Source organism: Carcharodon carcharias, chromosome 5 (assembly GCF_017639515.1).
Source record: "Carcharodon carcharias isolate sCarCar2 chromosome 5, sCarCar2.pri, whole genome shotgun sequence".
Taxonomy (NCBI): domain Eukaryota; kingdom Metazoa; phylum Chordata; class Chondrichthyes; order Lamniformes; family Lamnidae; genus Carcharodon; species Carcharodon carcharias.
This window is the reverse complement of record NC_054471.1, coordinates 113,276,882-113,298,809: the sequence shown is the minus strand read 5'-3', so window position 1 is coordinate 113,298,809 and position 21,928 is coordinate 113,276,882. Positions and strand designations below refer to the sequence as shown.

General features: G+C 40.1%; 1 protein-coding gene across 4 annotated transcripts in view; it reads left to right on the top strand.

Annotated features, from left to right (window-relative positions):
• The window catches only part of supt3h (SPT3 homolog, SAGA and STAGA complex component), a 526,661-nt gene that overhangs the window by 97,710 nt on the left and 407,023 nt on the right, over window positions 1–21,928 (top strand). The window lies entirely within an intron of this gene.

Sequence of the window (21,928 nt, the reverse complement as noted above, 5' to 3'; positions counted from 1 at the left end):
CTGGTTTGCTACCTGAGCCACAAGCAAATGGCATAGGGTAAATAGGTCAGTTGAATGTGTGATTTCAAGATTGGTGTGGGAAAAATTGGTTTTGATTCATGGGTCACTGGCATCAGTGCTGAGTTTTATAACAAGGGCTTATAGAGAGGGCTTTAAACTAATTGGTGAGGGGAAGGGTTCATATGAGGGGAGGTTTAGAAAGTTAAAGAGAAAGGACAAGGCAATTGTGCAGGGTAATGATACAGATAATGATAACAGAAAGTGACAGGAAGGAACAGAGTATATAAACATGAGTATATCAGCAAATAAGGTTAGAGTAGGTAAAAAGACAGAATTAAAAGCTCTTTAGCTGAAGGTTCACAGCATTCATAACAAGATACATGAATTGAAAGCAAAGATGGAAATAAATGTGTATGATATGATAGCCATTGCAAAGATGTGGTTGCAAGGTGAACAAGACTGGGACCTGAAGATTCAAGGATATTTGGCATTTTCAAAGGACAGGAGGAAAGAAAAGGGGGTGGGGTAGCTCTGTTAATAAAGGACAAGATCAGTACAGCCGTGAGAAATGATCTTGGTTCAGAACATCAAGATGTAGAATCAGATTGGGTGGAGATAAGAAATAGTAAAGGAAAGAAGCCGCTGGTGGAAATAGTTGTAGGTGCCCTAACAATAGCTATACAGTAGGACAGAGTATACTTCAGGAATAATGGAGGCTTGCAAGAAAGATACTTAAATAATCATGGGTGACTTTATTCTTCACATTGATTGGACAAATTAAATTGGCAAAGGTAGACTGGAGGATGAGTTAATAGAGTGTATTCGGGATGGTTTAGAACAATAAATTCTGAACCTACTAGAGAACAAACTATTTTGGAGCTGGTAGTGTGTAATGAGACAGGATTAATTAAATACCTCTAGGTAAGAGTGATTAAAACATGATAGAAGTTCACATTTAGTTTGAAAGCGAGTCGGCCCACAACTAATGTTACAAACATAAATAAAGGCAATATTAGCATATGAAAACAGTTGGATAAAGTGGAATGGGTAAATAGGTTAAAAGGGAAGATGGTAGAGAAACAGTGCCAGAAATTGGAGGAGGCATTTCATAACTTTCAATAAAAATATATTCCATTGAGGAAGAAAAACTCTACGAGAAGAATGTAGCATCTGTGGCTAACTAAGGAAGTTAAGGGTCATGTGAAATTGAAAGCAAAGGCATCCAATGCTGTGAAGATTAGTAGTAGGCCAGAAGATTAGCAAAGTTTTAGAAACCAGCAAAAGATGACTGAAGATATAGTAAAGAGGAAGAAACTAAAGTATGAGAGAAACTATCAGGAAGTCAAAACACAGGCAGTGAAAACTCCTACAAGTATACAAAAAGGGAAAAGAGTAGTTATTGTAAGGGAATTAATATTAAGAAATTGCAAAGGCTTTGAACAAGTATTGTGTACCTGTCTTCACAGTGGAAGACAAAAAAGCATCTTAAGAAGAGTAGAAAATCAGGAGGTAAATGGGAAGAAGGAGCTTAAAACAATTACTATTACTCGGGAAAAAGTAATGGGAAAACTAATGGTACATAAGGCTGACCCGTCTCCTGGATCTGATGGGCTGCATCCTAAGGTCTTAAAAGAAATGGCTGCAGAGATATTGGAAGCATTAGTTGTAATCTTCCAAAATGCTCGAGATTCCCTGGAGTTTATGGTGCTGGGGGTGATATATTAACATGTATAAAGGACTGGCTAACTAACAGAAAAGCGCCAGGATAAATGGGATCATTTTCAGGATGGCAAAATGTAACTAGTGGAGTGGCACAGAGATTAGTGCTGGGACTTCTACTATTTACTACCTATATTAATGAATTGGATGAAGGGACCGACTGTATTGTAGCTAAGTTTGCTGATGATACGAAGATAGTTGGAAAGTAAGTTGTGAGGAAGATATAAAGAGTCTCCAAAGGGAAAAAGATAGGTTAAGTGAGTGGGCAATAATTTGGCAGATGGAGTATAATGTGGGAAAATGTGAAGTTGCCTACTTTGGCAGAAGAATAGAAAAGCAGAATACTTTTTAAATGGAGAGAGACTACAGAATGCTGCAGTGCAGAGGGATCTGGGTGTCCTTGTACATGAATCACAAAAAGTCAACATGCAGACACAGCAAGTGATTAAGAAGGCACACGGAATGTTGGCCTTTATTTCAAGGGGGATAAAGTATAAAAGGAGCAGATTGCTACAACTTTAGAATGTTGTAGTCACTTTACTTAAGGAGGGACATACTTTCATTGGAAGCAGTTCAGTGATGGTTCAATTAGGCTAATTCTTAGGGTGAGGGATTTGTCTTTCGAGGAAAGGTGAACAGGTTGGGCTTATACTCATTGGAATTTAGAAGAATGAGAGGTGAGCTTATTGAAATATATAACATTCTGAGGGGTAAATTCTGAGGGTATGTTTCCTCTCTTGGGGGAATAGAAAACTATGGGGCACAGGTTAAAAATAAGAGACCTCCAATTTAACACTTAGATGAGGAGGAAGTTCTTCTCTGAGGGTCATTAGCATTTGGAATTCTCCTACCCAGTGTTATGGCACAATGGATGGTAAATGCCGAGCTCAAATCCAAGGGGGTAACTTGAAACAGCTGCCACAACAGTTTTGCAATTTGTATTTTATTTCGAGATGCATGCCTTGAGCTCTGTAGTAATGAGTCCACCAAGTCTTAGAGGTTTAGAACCATAGAACCATAGAAAAGTGACAGCACAGAAGGAGGCCATTAGGCCTATCTTGTCCTTTCTAATCCCACCTTCCTGCACCTGGCCCATAGCCCTGCAGCTTACAGCACTTAAGGTGCAGATCCAGGTACTTTTTAAAAGAGCTTAGAGTTTCTGCCTCTACCACCAAGTTGGGCAGTGAATTCTAGACACCCACTACCCGCTGCATAAAAAAGTTCTTCCTCATGTACCCCCTACACCTTCTGCCACTTATCTTCAATCTATGCCCTCTAGTTCTAGAATTCTCCACCGAGGGAATCCTGTCCACTCTATCTATTCCCCTCATAATTTTGTACACCTCAATCAAGTCACCTCTCAGCCGCCTTTGTTGTAAGGAAAATAACCCCAACCTATCCAATCTCTCCTTGTAGCTACACTTTTCTAACCCTGGCAACATTCTTGTAAACCTCCTCTGTACTCTCTCCAGAGCTATTACTTCCTTCCTGTAATGTGGTGACCAGAACTGCACACAATACTCCAGTTGTGGGCTCACCAGTGTTTTATACAATTCCAGTATTATATCCTTACTTTTATATTCTATACCTCTGCCAATGAAGGAGAGGATTCCATATGCCTTCTTTACAACCTTGTCTACTTGAACTGCTGCCTTCAGGGACCTGTGTACTTGTACGCCAAGATCTCTCACTTCATCTACCCCTCTAAGTATATTCCCATTTATTGTGTAATCCCTGTAACTGTTTGACCTCGCTAAGTGTATGACCTCACACTTCTCTATGTTAAAATCTATCTGCCACTTTACCGCCCACTCCACCAACCCATCCATATCGTTTTGGAGATTATGGCTATCCTCTACACTATCCACTACTCGGCCAATCTTTGTGTCATTTGCAAATTTCCCAATCGTGCACCCTATGTTCACGTCCAGGTCGTTAATATATAACACAAACTGAGCCCTGTGGAACACCACTTGAGACATCTTTCTATTCGCAAGGGCATCCATCGACCATTACCCTTTGTTTCCTGTTACAAAGCCAACTTTTATCCAGTTTGCCGTATAACCCTGAATCCCATGGGCTTTTACTTTCCTGACCAATCTGCCATGTGGGACCTTGTCAAATGTCTTTCTAAAATCCATGTTCACAACATCCACTGTACTACCTTCATCAATCCTTCTTGTCACTTCCTCAAAGAATTCAATCAAATTTGTGATGCAAGACCTTCCTTTAACAAATCCATGCTGACCATTCCTGACTAGTCCATGCCTTTCCACATGACAGTTAATCCTATCTCTCAGGATTGATTCTACTAATTTGCTCATCACCGATGTAAGACTAACTGGCCTATAATTGTTTGGCATTTCCTTTGATCCCTTTTTAAACAATGGAACTACGTTTGCATTTCTCCTGTCCTCTGGTACCTCCCCTGTATTTAGTGAAAATTGGAAAATCATCCTCAGAGCATCTGCTATCTCCTCCCTGACTTCCTTCAGAAGCTTCGGAAACAATCCATCTGGCCCTCGTGACATATCAACTTTCAAGAATTTCAACCCTTCGAGTACTTTGTTTCTCTTTATGACTATCCTGTCCAATACCTCGCAGTGCTCCTCCTGGACTACTATATCTACATCCTCCCTTCCCTTTGTAAACACGGAGACAAAATATTAATTCAAAACCCTTCTCATAGCTTCTGCATCTACACACAAGTTTCCATCTTCATCTCTGATAGGTCCCACTTTTTCCTTAATTAACTTTTAGCATTAATGTATTGGTAAAACATCTTTGGGTTATCTTTAACTTTACTTGCTAATCTTTTTTCATGCCCTGTCTTTGAGATTTTGATGGTGAGGGACTTGGCAATTGTGGTACCAATTGAGTGTCAAGGGGAATTGGCTAGATTTTCTCTTGTACTTATGTGGCACAAATATAACTTTGTACTCATCAGTCCAAACTTGGATGCTACCGAGGTCCTGTTGAAGGCTGGCAGGGACTGCTTCATTATTGGTGTAGTTGCGGACAGAACACTGGACATCAGCAAATAGCTCCGCTTTTGACATAATGGAGGGAAAGTTATTGATGAAGTAGCTGAGAGGCCAAGGACGCTTCTCAGCAGCAATGTCTTGGGGCTGAGATTGTTTGCCTTCCCACAGCCATGAGCATCTTCCTTTATGTGAGGTTTGTCCATAACTACAAGGTTTTCACTTTGATTCTCCTTGACCTCAGTTCTGCTAGGGCTCCTTAGTGGCATATTTTGGTGAATGTTGTCTTGATATTGAGGATAATCAGTCTTGCATCTCCTCTGGCGTTCGGTTCACATCCCTATCTGAATCAAGGTTGTGATGAGGTCTGGAGTAAAATGCTTCTGTAAAACTCGAACAGAGCATCGGTTTCCCTGATTTTGGATGAATACAACCTAAAACAAACTCCAACCTCAACTACTTACAACTACAGACTTCTTTCTGGACTTACTTTTAGTACAGGTAAACATTTGTTGATTGGTGAAGAAAATGCATCCTTACTGGTATACACCTAAGCTCTGCCGAGTATCATGAGTTTGTTTGTCCTAGGGCTGCTGCTGCTGAGAATTTATGTCCTCACTTTCTTGTTATGCCATGTATTTGAAAATAATAGACCCTGCAGTAGTTGGACTCAGTGGTATGTGTTTCCTAAGCAAGTGTTCAACAGGAACCATATGCTCAAAATTGAGCATCAAATGGTGTACACAGTGTAGGTGATACACGTTGTTCAGAGGGAAAAATAATGCTCAGGTTGCTTTACGGATTATTTTGTTCAAGATCATAAATGAGATCTGTTGAATTTACTTTGAGGCTTGTGTGCGCTAGTTTCTATTAATGCATGCTTTTGCCATTTTAAGCCTTATACTTCTGTTGAGTCCAGGAAATTATTTGTTTTGCTGGACCACAAGGTGTGTGTTTTCAGGTCATGCATTGTGCCGCTGAAGCTAACATTAGCATTATAATTACATTCAAATACCACTAGCTTCAATAACTAATATAAATAACCTTAATCTACAGGCATAAGTACCTAAAATACTATTTGAACTCAAAAATAAAAGAAAACATTAGGTTTCTGTTATTCTGTTCCTTCATCTTTGCTTCCACCATCTGCCCCATTTAAAAATAAAATTAAATAGGAAACCAGGTAAAATTTTTTTGGTTTCTATACTGTATCTTTATTAAAGAAAAAAAACAAGACATTTTACTTACCACCTTGCTCCTTTTTGGAGATGGAGTAACATTGCTTTAAAGCTCAATTCCAGCCAACTTTTTTCTCCAGCTAGTCAGAAGTTTGTATGGCATCCAAACTTAGAAGGATTGTGCTGAATAAATATAGGCATTACTGGCTGCTGTAACTCAAAAGCCACCAGGGAGATGGTGATGTAGTTGTGATGTCACTGGACTAGTAAACCAGAGGTCCTAATGTTCTGGTGGCAAGAGTTCAAATCTCACCATGGTGGCTGGTGGAATTTAAATTAAGTTAATAATCTGGAATTGAAAAACTAGCCTCAGTAATGGTGCCCATGAAACCATTTCTGATTATTGTAAAAACTCATCTGGTTCACTAATGTCCTTTAGGGAAGCAAGTCTGCTGTACTTTCCTGGTCTGGCCTACATGTGACTCCAGACCCAGAGCAATGTGATTGGCTCTTAACTGCCATCTGAAATGGTGTGGCAAGTCAAGAGCAATAAATATCGGCCATGTCAGCAATGCCCACATCCAATGAAAGAATAAAGACAAAAAATGCAACAAATGAGTAAAATTCTCCACCTCTATAAGGGTTAAAACTTTTCTGAATAATTTTAACAGCTTTAAAAAAAACTCTAAACTTAATGCCTGCTGTAAAATTTTAAACTCAGTACGTATAAAGAAAGCCTCTGGATGCTCTTCCATGAGGTGGCTAATGGATTAAGTAGACAGAATATTTAAGAAAGACGTTTAGTTACTTTATAACATTTCATTTCAATTGGTCAATTTTTTTTCTCCAAGCCCCCTCCATATCTACTTCTCATTACGTGTGCTGTCAGACAAACTATGGTGCAACATTAATAATTTGAAACCTTGGAGGAAGCTGAAAAGTATACACTTTGATATGGATGACTAATGTACAGAGGTGAGCAGCCGGAAAAGTCTTTTGATGGGGAAAAATATTTGGAAGAGGAAAACTGAGGAAAAATTATTAGAGTAATTGAAAAGCTGTGTTAAAAATGTGTTTCTATTCTGGATGTTGCCCAGGTTTTCTGCAATCACCATGTATCCTTCCCCTGGTGGGCTTTTGGGACATTCCAAGCTGTACTATTTTGCATTGCTGCTACCTCTAACTCTTAACTGAATAAATCAGATTTTACTTAAGGCAGCACACTGAGTTTTCTGTGGTGATTTGGACTGTTTCCATTAGTTAGATTAGGACAATTCAGTTCATGGTTTCTGTTCTGCCTACAAATTTCAAATTGCTTCTATGACACTGCAATCTAGCATTATCATTGAATGATAGGAGCATTAAGTGTGGAACATAAAAAAGGCATTTTGGTAATTGAACCAACTAAGCTCACTTACCCTGTCACAAACTCTAGAAGAACCCTATTGATCTCTGGAGGGAATGGTCAACCGCAGGCAAACCTCTAAGAAGCTAAAACACTGTTGAGATAATTGAGCCAAGTGCTAAACTATCAATTTAGCCTCTTGACCATTGCTTGCTCTGAGCAGTTGCATTCTGCAGTGAATGGGCAATATTTTATTGGGTCTGGATTTAGGCACACTAGAATGCCTAGGTATAGCAAATATCAGGAAATTGAAGAGGTTAAAACAGACCCTGTAAAGCCATCTGAATAAAGGAAAAGTGAGCAGGTTAAAGAAATTGGTCTGATTCCTAGCTGCATATCAACTATTTTGTTCCTTGAAGTATTTGACCACGCTTGACCTTGCAATTATCTATTTGACCCTTTAACAGTTACTTATCCAGCACAATTTCAAATATTTGAATCAATATAGCACTTATTAGATGGAGGGTAACACTTTTATCCTCTAGTTTTGCTTGAAGCTTGATAGCTTTGTATTTGTTCTTTAGTTCAGAGCTCACATCTAATTTGGTTAATCTGCTAACCCCATAGTTTTAATCCTTCTTAACTGTTTAAAAAAACCCTGCCTGTCTTTCACTAGGATCTTGCAAGAGAATTTTCCTTCTGAGCAAAAAGGCAGCAATATTTGATAACCAGTTCTCTGCAATTACCACGTAAGTTTCCTGCCCAGTGCACAGTGCAAGAGAGCTTGATAGCCATTACAGCTAAGGAGGAGGCAATTTGGCCCATCAATCTATGTTGGCTCTCTGTAAAGCAAACCAGTCAGGCCCATTCTATCACTCTTTCAATGCCCTCAGATGCATTTCCTTCAAGTGTCTATCCAATGTTCTTTTGAAATCATTGATCGTCTCTGCTTTATAGGCAGCGAATTCCAAGTCATTACTACTCGCTGTGTAAAAAAAGTTCTCCCACACATTCTCCCCCATATCTCTTGTCCAAAATCTTAAATCCTTCCCCTACTCCTTGCACTATCAACTGATATGAACAGCTCTTCTTTGTGCACCTAATCTAAACTTGCCATAATAGTACACCTCTATCAAACACCTCGACTTCCTTTGCTTCAAGAAGACCACAACTTCTCTGAACTTTATAGCTAAAATCCCTCATCCTTGGAACCATTCTGGTAAATCTCCTCTGCACTGTCTCAAGCACCCTCACACCCTGCCTAAAGTGTGGTGATCATAACTGGACACAATACTTTAGTTGTGCCCCAGCCAGTACTTTAAAAAGGTGTGTGGAATTTCTTGAATGTTACCAGCTTGGATTGGATTTCACTGCAAGGTGAGATGGCAAGTTGCCTCTATCCTTTTCACAATGGTACAATGATGCGCATTCATTCTTGGTTTAGATTCTGAGGCGCGTAGAGAAGACTCTATACATTGGGTTATTCCACTTCATACAAACCTTGCTTGATCATAGTTTCTTATAAGCATAAACTCATGAAGGTTTCCCACCCCACAGGACCTTTGCCAAACCATCTGAATCCATGTTGCACTGAGGAATTGTTTATAACATCTGTATTCATCCATATTTTTTCATATGTAGTCTTGTTAGGGTCATTGTACTAATGGTTTTAGTGACCTATCCACTAAAATCTACAAGATATCTCATCTTGCTCTGATACTTCAAGTACATTTCCATTTGACATGTAATGCACATTCCCTTGCCAAATCTCATAATGTTGTATTTCCCTATATTAAATTGCATCTGCCATTTCTTTGTTCACTGACAAGGTAGTCAAGACCCTTTTGAATTTGTGCACATTGATATTCATCTTTTGCCACTGCTGCCAGTTTTGTATCGTTTTGTTAGGGTCAAATATAGTTTTAAAATGATCGGTCCATATTTACATCTTATACCCTTTGCTATGCTTCCCAATATTCTGTTGTTTAAACTGCCTGAGAACATTGTGCTGATGATTTTAGTGACCTGTCCACTAAAACACACAAGATCTCTCTGCTGCTGTAACACTTCAAGTACATTTAGTGTTCCACAGCCTCTATTTCTTTGCTTTCATCTCATGAGGAAGGAGGGGGACCAAGAGTTGGAAACTACAGTTACATGCTGGAGGAGGTTTGCAGAAGTATGGTGGGCTGAGATATTGGGAGATATAAGGATAAGGATTTCAAAATCAATGGCCCCCTGCTAATTGCCAGTTTCATAGCATTGGGAAATGTTCCCAGCGCATGGGAAATGTATTCTTATGTGTGTACAGTGCCATAGGTTGCATCCTGTCTTTCACTCTCTGACATTCAATGTGGATTAAGCAGATCAGAGGGTCTCCTAGTTGTTTAGCTTTTGGGCCTGGCTAAATCTGCCATTTAAATTAATGGTGCGTAAAATCAGTGGACAGAGTCCTTCAGCCTCTTGCTGGTATTTTCAGTTCTAGTCTGTATGTTAATGACCTTTGAATACCTGTGTACAAGTTTTTCCAGTTCTCTCAATATCTTTCTAGGTCCAGTAGGCACTACATGATACATTTAGCATTATTGTCCTCAGTTTCGTAGTCTTGATTTGAATATGAACATACGAATTAGGAGTGGGAGTAAGCCATTCGGCCCCTTGAGCCTGCTGTGCCATTCAGTAAGACCAGGCTGATCTGATTATGGCTTCAACTCCAAATTCTACCTACCCCTGATAACCTCTGATTTCCTTGTTAGTCAAGAATCTGTCTACCCCTACCTTAAAAATATTCATTGACCTTACCTCCACTACTGTATGGGGAAAAGAGTTTCAAAGATTCATGACCCTCAGGGAGAAAAAAAGTCTTCTCACTTCTCTTAAATGGGAGCCCCCTTATTTTTAAAGTCTGGGCCCTAGTTCTAGTCCCCCCCACATTCTTTTAGCATCCAGCCTGTCAAGTCCCCTCAGGATCTTATATGTTTCAATAAGAACGTCTCTCAATTTTCTGAACTCCAATGGATACAGACGCAGCCTGTCCAACTTTCCTCATAAGATAACACCCCCTTCTCAGTTATTGGTCGAGTGAATAGCGTGATAGAAATTATAAGCCTATTAAGGCACAAGGGAGTTTGGCAAGGTTGAATGGTATTTATTTTAATGCAAGGAGTCTGATGAATCAGGCCGATGAATTGAGGGCAAAAATTAACACATGGAAGTATGATGTCATTGTTGTCACAGGGACATGGTTGAGAGAGGGACAGAATTGGCAGCTCAATATTCCAGGATATAGGATCTTAAGGCAGGACAGGGAAGGAGGTAAAAGAGGAGGAGGCAATATTGATCAAGGAATCAATTACAGCAGTAAGGAGAGATGACATCTTAGAAGGCTCCTCAAATGAAGCCATGTAGGTAGAACTTAAAAACAAAAAAGGAGCAATCACATTGCTTGGCGTGTATTATAGGCCCCCAAACAGTCAGAGAGAAATAGAAGAGCAGATATGTAGGCAAATTTCAGAGAAGTGTAAAAATAATAGGGTAGTAATAGTGGGGGATTTCAACTTCCCCAACATTAACTGGGTTAGTCATAGTGTGATAGCTTTAGAGGGAGCGGAATTCTTAAAATGCATCCAGGAGAGCTTTTTAAGCCAGTATGTAGAAGGTCCTACAAGAGAGGGGGCCATCCTGGATTTAATTTTAGGGAATAAAGCCAGGCAAGTGGTAGAGGTATCAGCGGGGGAGCATTTTGTAGATAGTGATCATAACTGCGTTAGATTCAAAGTTGTTATGAAAAAGGACAAAGATGGGCCAGAAATCAGAGTTGTAAATTGGAGGAAGGCCGATTTTAATAAGATCAGATGTGATTTGGCCAGAGTGGACTGGGAGCAGGCTGAAAAGTAGATAAATCTCCAGGCCCAGATGACATGTATCCCAGGCTGTTGAGTGAGGCAAGTGAGGAAATAGCAGGGGCACTGACAATAATTTTCATAACCTCTCTGGCCACAGGAGAGGTGCCCGGGGACTGGAGGACAGCCAATGTGGCACCGTTATTCAAGAAGGGAAGAAGGGATAAACCAGGCCAGTCAGTCTAACCTAACGATTGGAAGCAATTCTGAGGGACAGAATTAATCTCCACTTGGAGAGGCAGGGAGTAGTCAAGGACAATCAGCATGGTTTTGTTAAGGTGAGGTCATGTCTGACCAATTTGATTGAATTTTTCGAAGAGGTGACCAGGTGTGTAGATGAAGGCAATGCATTTGACATAGCCTGCTTGCACTTCAGCAAGGCTTTTGATAAGGTCCCACACAGGAGACTGAAAACGAATGTAAGAGTCCATGGGATCCAAGGCAATTTGGCAAATTGGATCCAGAATTGCCTGAGTAGCAGGAAACAACGGGTGACGTCGAGGGGTGTTTTTGTGACTGGATGCCCGTGTCCAGTGGGATTCCACTGGGATCGGCGTTAAGTCCCTTGCTGTTTGTGGTCTATACGAATGATTTAGATTTGAATGTAGGAGGGTTGATCAGTAAGTTCGAGGATGACACGAAAATTGGTGAGGTGATAAATATTGAGGAGGATAGCCTTAGATTACAGGAGGATATAGACGGGCTGATCAGTGGCAAATGGAATTTAATCCGGATAAGTGTGAGGTGATGCACTTGGACAGGACAAACAAGGCATAGGAATATACGATGAATGGTAGGACCCTGGGAAGTACCGAGGATCATGGTGTGCATGTCCACCGGTCCTTTAAGGTCGCGGGACAGGTAGATAAGGTGGTTAAGAAGGCATAAGGGATGTTTGCCTTTATTAGCCAAGGCATAAAATATAAGAGCAGGGAAGATATGCTGGAACTGTATAAAACGCTGGTTAGGCCACAGCTATAGTATTGTGTGCAGTTCTGGAATCCGCATCATAAGCAGGATGTGATTACGCTAGAGAGAGTGCAGAGGAGGTTTACCAGGATGTTGCCTGGACTGGAGAGTTTTAGTTATGAGGAGAGATTAGATAGACGGGGGTTATTTTCCCTGGAGCAGAGGAGATTGAGGGGGGACATTTTTGAGGTGTATAAAATTATGAGGGGCATAGTAGGGTAGACAGGAAGGAACTTTTCCCTTTGGTGGAAGGATCAATAATCATGGGGCATAGATTTAAGGTAAGGGGCAGGAGGTCTAGAGGGGATGTGAGGAAGAATTTTTCACCCAGAGGGTGGTGGAAATCTGGAACTTAATGCCTGAAGGGGCGGTAGAGGCAGAAACCCTCATAACATTTAAGAAGTATTTGGATGTGCACTTGTGATACCATGGTCTACAAGGCTACGGGCCGAGTGCTGGAAAATGGGATTAGAATAGTTAGGTACTTGTTTGACCGGTGCAGACTCGATGGGCCGAAGGGCCTTTTTCTGTGCTGTAAACCTCTATGACTCTATGAATCTTCTCTGAACTGCTTCTAATGCAATTATGTCCTTTGTTAAATAAGGAGACCAAAACGGTACACAGTACTCTAGGTATAGTCTCACCAATGCCGTATACAATTGTAACAAAGCATTCTTACTTTTATATTTCATTCCCCTTGAAATAAATGACAACATTCCATGTGCAAATGCTAAATGAAAATTTTAACAAAGTTTTAAAAGTAATCAATTTATCTGTACCGCCCCATAAAATATTTTTCCTAACCCACCTTTTAATGGAAGGACAATTGTTGATGTATACTTGTGAAATTTGCTCAATGCCATATCTTGCTAATTTAAATTTTTCAGACAATGCCAAACTGGCAGCAGTGGAAAAAGATGGATGTCAATGTGCACAAACTCAAAAGGATCTTGACTACCTTGTCAGTGAACAGAGAAATGGCAGATGCAATTTAATACAGAAAATGTAAGGTTATGAGATTTGGCAGGGGAATTTGGATTACAGTGCTAAATGGAAATGTATTTGAAGTATCAGAACAGGATGAGAGATCTTGTGGGTTTTAGTGGACAGGTTACTAAAACCATCAGTACAACCTTCCCAGGCTGTTTAAACAAATAGAATATTGGAGTGCATAGCCAGGGGTATAACATGTAAATTCAGAGAGGTAATTTTAAAATGGAAGATCCCAGCAAAACTACATATGTTTGCAGTTCTGGTCTCCCTATTTCAAAAAAGGTATTCAATTATTGGAGGGCATGTAAAAAATGGTGACAGAGTTGATCACAGAACTTAAATGTATGAGGAGAGATTCTCCTAGGTCTTTCTCACTGACAAAGAGGAAACCTCTTACAAAGAACTTGATGATTCAAACTGCAAGAGATCTTGAGAAAACCCTCAACATTTACTGCTCCATTTTTGCTTTGTATTGCTAAGCCAGTTTACAGTCCAGGCAGCTAGCATGCCATTATTTTCATGAATCATAATTCTGTAAGTTGAAACTGTGGAACTTTTATCAGATGCCTTCAGAAAAACCATGTGAATGGTATCTACTGGTTAGCCCTCACCCACTTCAAAAAATTAGTGGATTTCTGATGCACGACCTGTTTAAAACCATTCCTTATGGGCTTTGCACTCTAACATTGATGGATCACATTAAGTGCTGTTAAACATTTTCTGCACTATTGATGTTAGGCGAACTAGCCTATAATTACTTGATTCATGGCGGTCCTTCTTTTAATAAGTTAATAATAAGTAAGCTGTAGCCCTTAAGCAAAGCTTGTGTATTTATGGCATTCTGAAAAAAAATTAACCCAAGTCTCATTTGCTTCTTTACATAGTGTAGTGAAGAAATCTCATCTGGTCCAAGAGCCCTTTTTATTTAGAAATAAAATTCCCCTCTCAATTTTAGTCAAAAGTTTTATTTCTCCACTTCAGTTTTGTTTCCATCACTTTTAAAAAAAATAGAAAACACATGAATTTCACATACTTAAATACTTGGATTTTATTGTAACATACTTTGCTGACAGGATACATTCTGAATTAATTTCTGAAGTAAGTTCTGAAATTTGAATGTTTTCATTCCTTAGTAGTTCAATTGATCGCAGAGATTGCATTTGGTGAGCAGTGAGATACTTTTCTTTCATGTGAGTTCAAATACATTTTGTTATAAAACATTATTAAACAATATGTTAATCATACTAATGCATTGATGTTTTGCAGGACTTTACAGGTCACACCAGTTTGAAAACAGGAGTTCTAAGTCCATTTAGGGTTGTCTGATGTAGGAAAGCTGGACATGTTCAGTGGTAAAAGAACTGACCTGTAAACCATTTGAAGGAGAAAATTTAATCAGATCTGTTTGAATTTATATGAATTTAGACTGTTTACTGTGGGAATAGACATTGACTAGACCCAAGACTGCAAGTTCCCCTCTAAGCCTCACACCATCTAATTCTGAAGGACAGAGTCTATCTTCACTTGGAGAGGCAAGGTTTGCTCAGGGATAGTCAGCATGGCTTTGTCAGAGGGAGGTCATGCCTAACAAATTTGATTGAATTTTTTGAGGAGGTGACCAGGTGTGTAGATGAGGGTAGTGTAGTTGATGTAGTTTATATGGATTTCAGCAAAGCCTTTGACAAAGTCCCACATAGGAGACTTATAAAGAAGGCAAATGCACATGGGATACAGGGTAATTTGGCTTAGTTGTAGGAGATAGAGGGTGATGACAGAAGGATGCTTTAGTGACTGGAAGCCAGTGTCCAGTGGCGTACCACAGGGATCTGTGCTGGGTCCCCTATTATTTGTCATTTATATAAATGACATAGATGACTATGTGGGTTATAGGATTAGTAAATTTGCTGATGACACAAAGATTGGCCGGGTGGTTAATAGTGAGGTTGAGTGTCTTGGGCTACAGGAAGGTATAGACGGGATGGTCAAATGGGCAGATAAGTGACAGATGGAATTTAACCCTGAAAAGTGTGAGGCGATACATTTTGGAAGGAGTAATTTGACAAGGAAGTATTCAATGAACGGCATGGCATTAGGAAGTTCTGAGGAACAAAGGGACCTTGGCGTGTGTGTCCATAGATCTCTGAAGGGGGAGGGGCATTTTAGTGAGGGGTGAAAAAGGCATATGGGACACTTGCCTTTATCAATTGAGGCATAGATTACAAAAGTAGGGAGGTCATGTTGGAGTTGTGTAGAACCTTGGTGAGGCCACAGCTGGAGTACTGTGTGCAGTTCTGGTCGCCATATTATAGGAAGGATGTGATTCCACTGGAGGAGATTCACCAGGATGTTGCCTGGGATGAAACATTTAAGTTATGAAGAGAGGTTGGATAGACTTGAGTTGTTTTTGTTGGAGCAGAGAAGACTGAGGGATGACCTGATTGAGGTGTACAAAATTGAGGGGCATGGACAGGGTGGATAGGGAGCAGCTGGTCCCCTTAGTTGAAGGGTTGAAGGGGACATAAGTTCAAGGTGAGGGGCAGGAGATTTTGGGGAGATGTGAGGAAAAACTTTTTTACCCAGAGGGTGGTGACGGTTTGGAATGCGCTGCCTGGGAGGGTGGTGGAGGTGGTTTGCCTCACATCCTTTAAAAAGTACCTGAATGAGCACTTGGCACTTCATAGCATTCAAGGCTATGGGCCAAGTGCTGGTACATGGGATTAGGTAGGTAGATCAGGTGTTTCTCACATGTCAGTGCAGACTCGATGGGCCGAAGGGCCTCTTCTGCACTGTGATATTTTGTGATTCTGTGAACTTGGAACTGTATTGCTGTACCTTCATTGAAACTAGATCAAAATCTTTGGACTCCCACCCTAACACCACTGTGGATGTACCTACACCACATGGACTGCAGTTGTTCAAGAAGGCTGTTTGCTACCACCTTCTCAAGAGCAATTAGGGATAAGCAATAAATGCTGGCCTTGCCATTGATGGCCACATCCCATGAAAGACTGAGAACCATGAGTCGACATTCAAATGTTCAACCCATTGAACTGACAAGTAAACTGTACAATCATTGTTAAGTGGTCCAATCTTTTGCTGGGTAAGTTATATTTGCAAAAATATTCTTGGGAGAATTTTTAGGGGACGGAGCCTGCTTGCCGAGGCGTTTAAATGATGCAGGGTGATGTCGGGTGTGTGTCATTTAGATTTTCAGTTCGGCAGACGCGCAAACCCACCGAACTGTCAAAGGCCTGTTAAGGCCATTAATTAACTAATTAACCCAATTCAGAAAGCTGCCTGTCCAAGCTTAATGTTGTCACATGAGGGGATATGTCTTAAATTTTTTTTTCTTTATTAAAATTTTTCATAGTTAAAACTTATCTGCTTGAGGCACCTCTGTACCCCAGGGAGATTCCTGTGCTCTTTCGTGTGCATGTGCGAAAGAGCGAATCTCTGACTCAGGGAACCTCCCTTGCTTGCATAGGGAGCGCACAGTGCTTTCGGGTGCGCATCATGCTGGGTGGGCCTTAATTGGCCCGCCCACGTACATTGTTGTTGCAGACCTCACACAACTCCCCCCAGACGGGGGAAAATTCTCTCCCTTAAATTTTCTGCTGCTACTATATTTGTCAACTCTACAAAAAATATAAGTCAGCTGACTACTGCATTGAATTTGGATTTGCTTGCACGAAAATTACTTGTAGCTTGCAGAGTATATAAAAAATAAATGTTGAAACATTTGGTTTCTAGAACAAGACTTTTGGATATGATATTGTTGTTGCATGTACCAGCCAAAGAAAAAGATCTGTAATTTAATTTTTTTGTCGTAAATGTTCTTCTGGTTACTCTCTGTACTTTATTTTGTACTGACAATGGCATTGACTCCAGGCCTATGAGATTGACCTATAGTTAATACAGCATCAATACACAAGTAGGTATCTGGCTTGATAACCCCTTCTTCAGACTTCACTGAAGCTAGTTAATGCAGTAATTACAGCTTTAAAGCAGTTGCACACAGACTTACCATTGTGTTTCACTAAAAGTAGTTTATTCTCAAAGAATACAAAGCTATGCAGAGCACTTACAAATTGAGGAAAACAAGACGTTTAGAAAGAAATCAACATTTGTTGTCAACAACAGTATAATAACTATGACTTTATAAGCCTGATTTTGTGGTTTGAAGTTTGATTTGTCACTCCGTTGCATACTGATTTCATTTACCAGTATATGTAAAAGGTCAGACTAAACATTCAGCCTTTGTTATGGTGCACCAAAGAAGTAATGTTTCTGAGAAGTAAACCTTAAATTTAACTTAGACACATGAATCCATTTCACAAAGTGGATGTAAATTTTTGATTGAGTAGTCTAATTTTAGATTATTTATATATAAATGGGGAATATTCAAGCCTGCTGTTAGCAGACAAGCCTATTTTGTGATTTTGTTTTGTAAGCATTTTATCATCTTGTATGTTCTGAATGAAAACTTTTGGGAAAGACTAGTGCTATCATTGTTTCCTTTTGTGACACCATTCAAGCTTCATGAGGGTTAATGTGCTGGAACACCAATTTAAGTCATCAATATTATTTAGCAGATCATACTAAATTTCTGAAATAATATTAAGGAATTACAAAGGATCATCAGATGATTTTTGCTGTTTGTATTTGTTTTTAATGCCACAATACTAAAATTAAACATTTAAAACACCATATAATTGAATAGTTGTATTAATATTTAGGGGAAAAGTGGCAGGCCTGAGGTTGAGGGTAGTTTCTGTTTGAGAGAGGAAGGGAGGTGTGTGTGGAGAATTAGATCTGGAGAAGAGGCTGTTGTAAAGGATCTAGGAAGCTTGGAGAGAATTTAATTTCTAAGCACCAAGCAGCAATTAGGCAGGACTGAGAAACTGTGCCCACTATGCAAATAATCAAAATATTCCATGCTCTTCCTTCCCCTATAATCTCCCCAAATCATTTTGCCCTCTTTCTCTACACCTTCATCATCCCTTTTTTTGGGTGTTAGCAATCTCGCGTATTTGCCAGTAAATCATAGGTTCAAGTCCCACTCCAAAGATGTGAGCCTAAAATCGAGGCTGGCACTCCAGTACAGTTCTGAAGCAGTGTTGCACTGTTGAAGGTATAGGCCTTCACATGAGATGCTAAAGCAAGACACATTTGCCCCCTCAAGTGGCATAAAAGACCCTATGGCACTTTTACACAAAACAGGGGCTTTTCCCTCACCAAAATTCATCCCTCAATTAACACCATTGAAACATATTATCTGGTCATTATCATGTTGCTATCTTTGGGACCCTGCTTTGTGCAAATTGGCTGTTACACTTCCTACATTACATTTGGGACTGGATATCAAAAAGTACTGCACCGGATGAAAAAAACTTTGGTATATTCTGAAGTTGTGCAAGGCATGATTTATTTGCATGTTTTTTGCTTTCATTTTCTGTCTTTTTTCATAGGATGATTTAACACAGAATGAGGCCATTTGGCCTATTGTTTTGGCTCGTTGGTAGAGCTATACAATTAATGTCAGTCCTCTACTCTTTGGCCACAGCTCAGTAAATATTATCTCCTCCAGTATTTATCCATTCGCTTTTGAAAGTTATTATTGAATCTGCTTTCACCAACCTTTTAAGCAGTCCATTCCAGATGACAATGTATGATTATGTAAAAATGTTCTTTCTTATGTCACCTTTGATTCTTTTGTCAAAAGAAGCAATCCATGTCCAAATGCAGCTACCTGGACAATATCCAGGCTTGGGCTGACAAATGGCAAGTAACGTTTGCACCACACAAGTGTCAGGCAATGACCATCTCCAACAAGAGAGAATCCAACCATCATCCCTTGATGTTCAATGGCATTACCATCACTAAATCCCCCACTATCAACATCCTGGGGTTACCATTGACCAGAAACTGAACTGGATTAGCCATATAAATACTGTGGCTACAAGAGTAAGTCAGAGACTAGGTATCGTGCAACAAGTAATTTACCTCCTGACTCCCCAAAGCCTGTTCACCATCTACAAGGCACAGGTCAGGAGTGTGATGGAATACTCCCCACTTGCCTGGATGAATGCAGCTCCCACAACACTCAAGAAGCTTGACACCGTCCAGGACAAAGCAGCCCGCTTGCTGGATACCACATCCACAAACATTCACTCCTTCCTCCACCGATGCATCTTAGCAGCAGTGTGTACTATCTACAAGATATACTGCAGGAATTCACCAAGGCTCTTTAGACAGCAGCTTCCAAACCCATGGCCACTGTCATCTAGAAGGACAAGGGCAGCAGACAGATGGGAACACCACCACCTGGAAGCTCCCCTCCAAGCCACTCACCATCCTGACTTGGAAGTACATCGCTGTTCCTTCACTGTTGCTGGGTCAGAATCTTGGAATTCCCTTCCTAACATCACTGCGAGTGTACGTACGCCACATGGACTGCAGCGGTTCAAGAAGGCAGCTCACCACCACCTTCTCAAGGGCAACTAGGGATGGGCATTAAATGCTGGCCCAGCCAACGCAGCCCACATCCTGTGAATGAATAGAAAAAAAACAAAGACCTTAAATTTGTGGTCTCTGGTTACCAACTCTTCTGCTACTTGGAAACAGTTTCTCCTTATTTACTCCATCAAAACATTTCATGATTTGAATGTCTCTATTAATCTCCCCTTTACGTTCTCTACTCTAAGGATCAAAGGAGGCCTCTCCATCAGTGTTCCCACATACCTGAAGCCTTTCACTCCTGGTGCCATTCTAGTAAATCTCTTCTGCACCCTTTCCAAGACTCGACAACGTTCCCAAAGTGCCCAGAATCAAACATGATGCTAAAGCCTAACCATTGATTTAGAAATCTTCAGCATAACTTCCTTGCCTTTGCACTCTATGCGTCTATTAATAGAGTCATGGATCCTTTTTAATAGCCTCCTCAACTTGTCCTACCACCTTCAAATATTTGTGTAAATATGTCTTTCTGTTTCTGCAACCGCAATAAAATTGTACCATTTAGTTTATATTGCCTCTGTTCATTAATCCTACCAACAAGTATCCTCACTGTGTTAAATTTCATTGCCCTGTCCATTTCACCAGTCTATGTCCTCGTGAAATATTTTACTATCCTCCTCATTGTTTACTACATTTTCGTATCATCTGCAAACTTTGAAATGATATCTTGCATACCCAAGTCCAGGCCATTCATGTCTATATCAAAAATATCTCTGGTCCTAATACTGACCCTTAGGGAACATCAGTATATATTTCCCTCCAGTCTGAAAAATAGCCATTGGCCTCTGCTTCCTGCTTTCTATCCTTTTGCTAATTTTGTATCCAAATTGCCAATCCCCTTTAATACACTGGTTTTTAATTTTGCTCTTAATTATATTGTGCGGTGCACTCATCAACTGTATATTTCTTCAAATAACACAATCAAATTAATTAAACATGATTTGCCTTTAACAAATCATGCTGACATTCATTTTTTAGGCCATGTCATGGTCAGTCATGGCTTAGTTGATAGCACACTCGCTTCTGAATCTCAAGGTTCTGGTTTCAAGTCCTACCCCATGGTTTGAGGACAAAAATCAAGGCTGAGCACCAGTGCAGTACTGAGGGAGCACTGCACTGTTGGAGGTGCCTTCTTTCAGATGAAAGCTTAAAGAGTGGCTCCATCTGCCTGCTTGGGTGGATCTAAAAGATCCCATGGCACTATTTTGAAGAATAGCAGGGGAGTTATTCTAGTGACCTGGCCAATATTTATCCCTCAATCAACATCACAAAAACACATTATCTGCTCATTATTACAATGCTGTTTGTGGAAGTTTGCTGAGCACAAATTAGCTGCAACATTTCCTACATTAAGACAGTGACTGCACTTCAAAAAGTAATTCATTGTCTGTAAAGGGCTTTGAGATGTCCTGTGTTGTGAAAAACACTATATAAATGGAAGTCTTTCTTTTCTTTCATACTTTTACAAGTACCAATTAACTATATCCTGGATTATTGTGTCTCAAGGTTTTCCTATCACTGATGTTAGTCTGATTGACCTGCAGTTTCCAGATTTATCCCTCTTCCCTTTTTTTGAACAGGTGCGTAACAATTGTAACCCTCCAATGCTCTGGCGCCGGCCCATACCAAGGGAGATTGGAATTTGCTGTGGGCAGAGCCTCCTCTATTTCCTTCTTTCTTTCCTTCTTTATTTTCTGTCACCACCTCTCCCTGCCTTTGCTTCTCCCTCTGGCACTTTCACTTCAGCTTCTCATCTGCCGACTTCCTTCCAAACTGCTTGACCAGAATATTTGAGTTGGTCTTGGCTCCCAGCATGTATTTTTATGCAAAAATCATTAGTGAAATAAAAATTAAAGTCCTTTTTGCTGTTCCTTACATGATACAATTATTCAGCATCTAGAATTGCGTGGTTCAAGCAAGTGCATCCATTTGTTAAAGACAAGCTCCATTTGATAAATGTAATAGTTTTTTGAGAAATTGATCCATTGGCTAGATGAAGGGAACACAGTAAAAGTGTATTATGGATTTACTGAAGGCATTCAATCGCAAGGGGCTTATTAGAAAAATTCAGGTTGTGAATATAAGGAGGAATTTAGCATGTTTAGAAAGTTAGATGACCAAGAAGTGAGTGTTGTTGAGGCTGGAGATGGATTTGGGAGTGGTGCACTCCAGCAATCTATGCTAGATGCACTTCATTCTCAATTATACATAAATAATTTGGCCTTGGATAAATGGGACACTGTCTTCAAATTTGCAAACAAAAAGTTGTCAGTTTGGCAGATAGTGAGGAAAACTAATAGAGTTCAAGAAGACATAGGTTAGCAG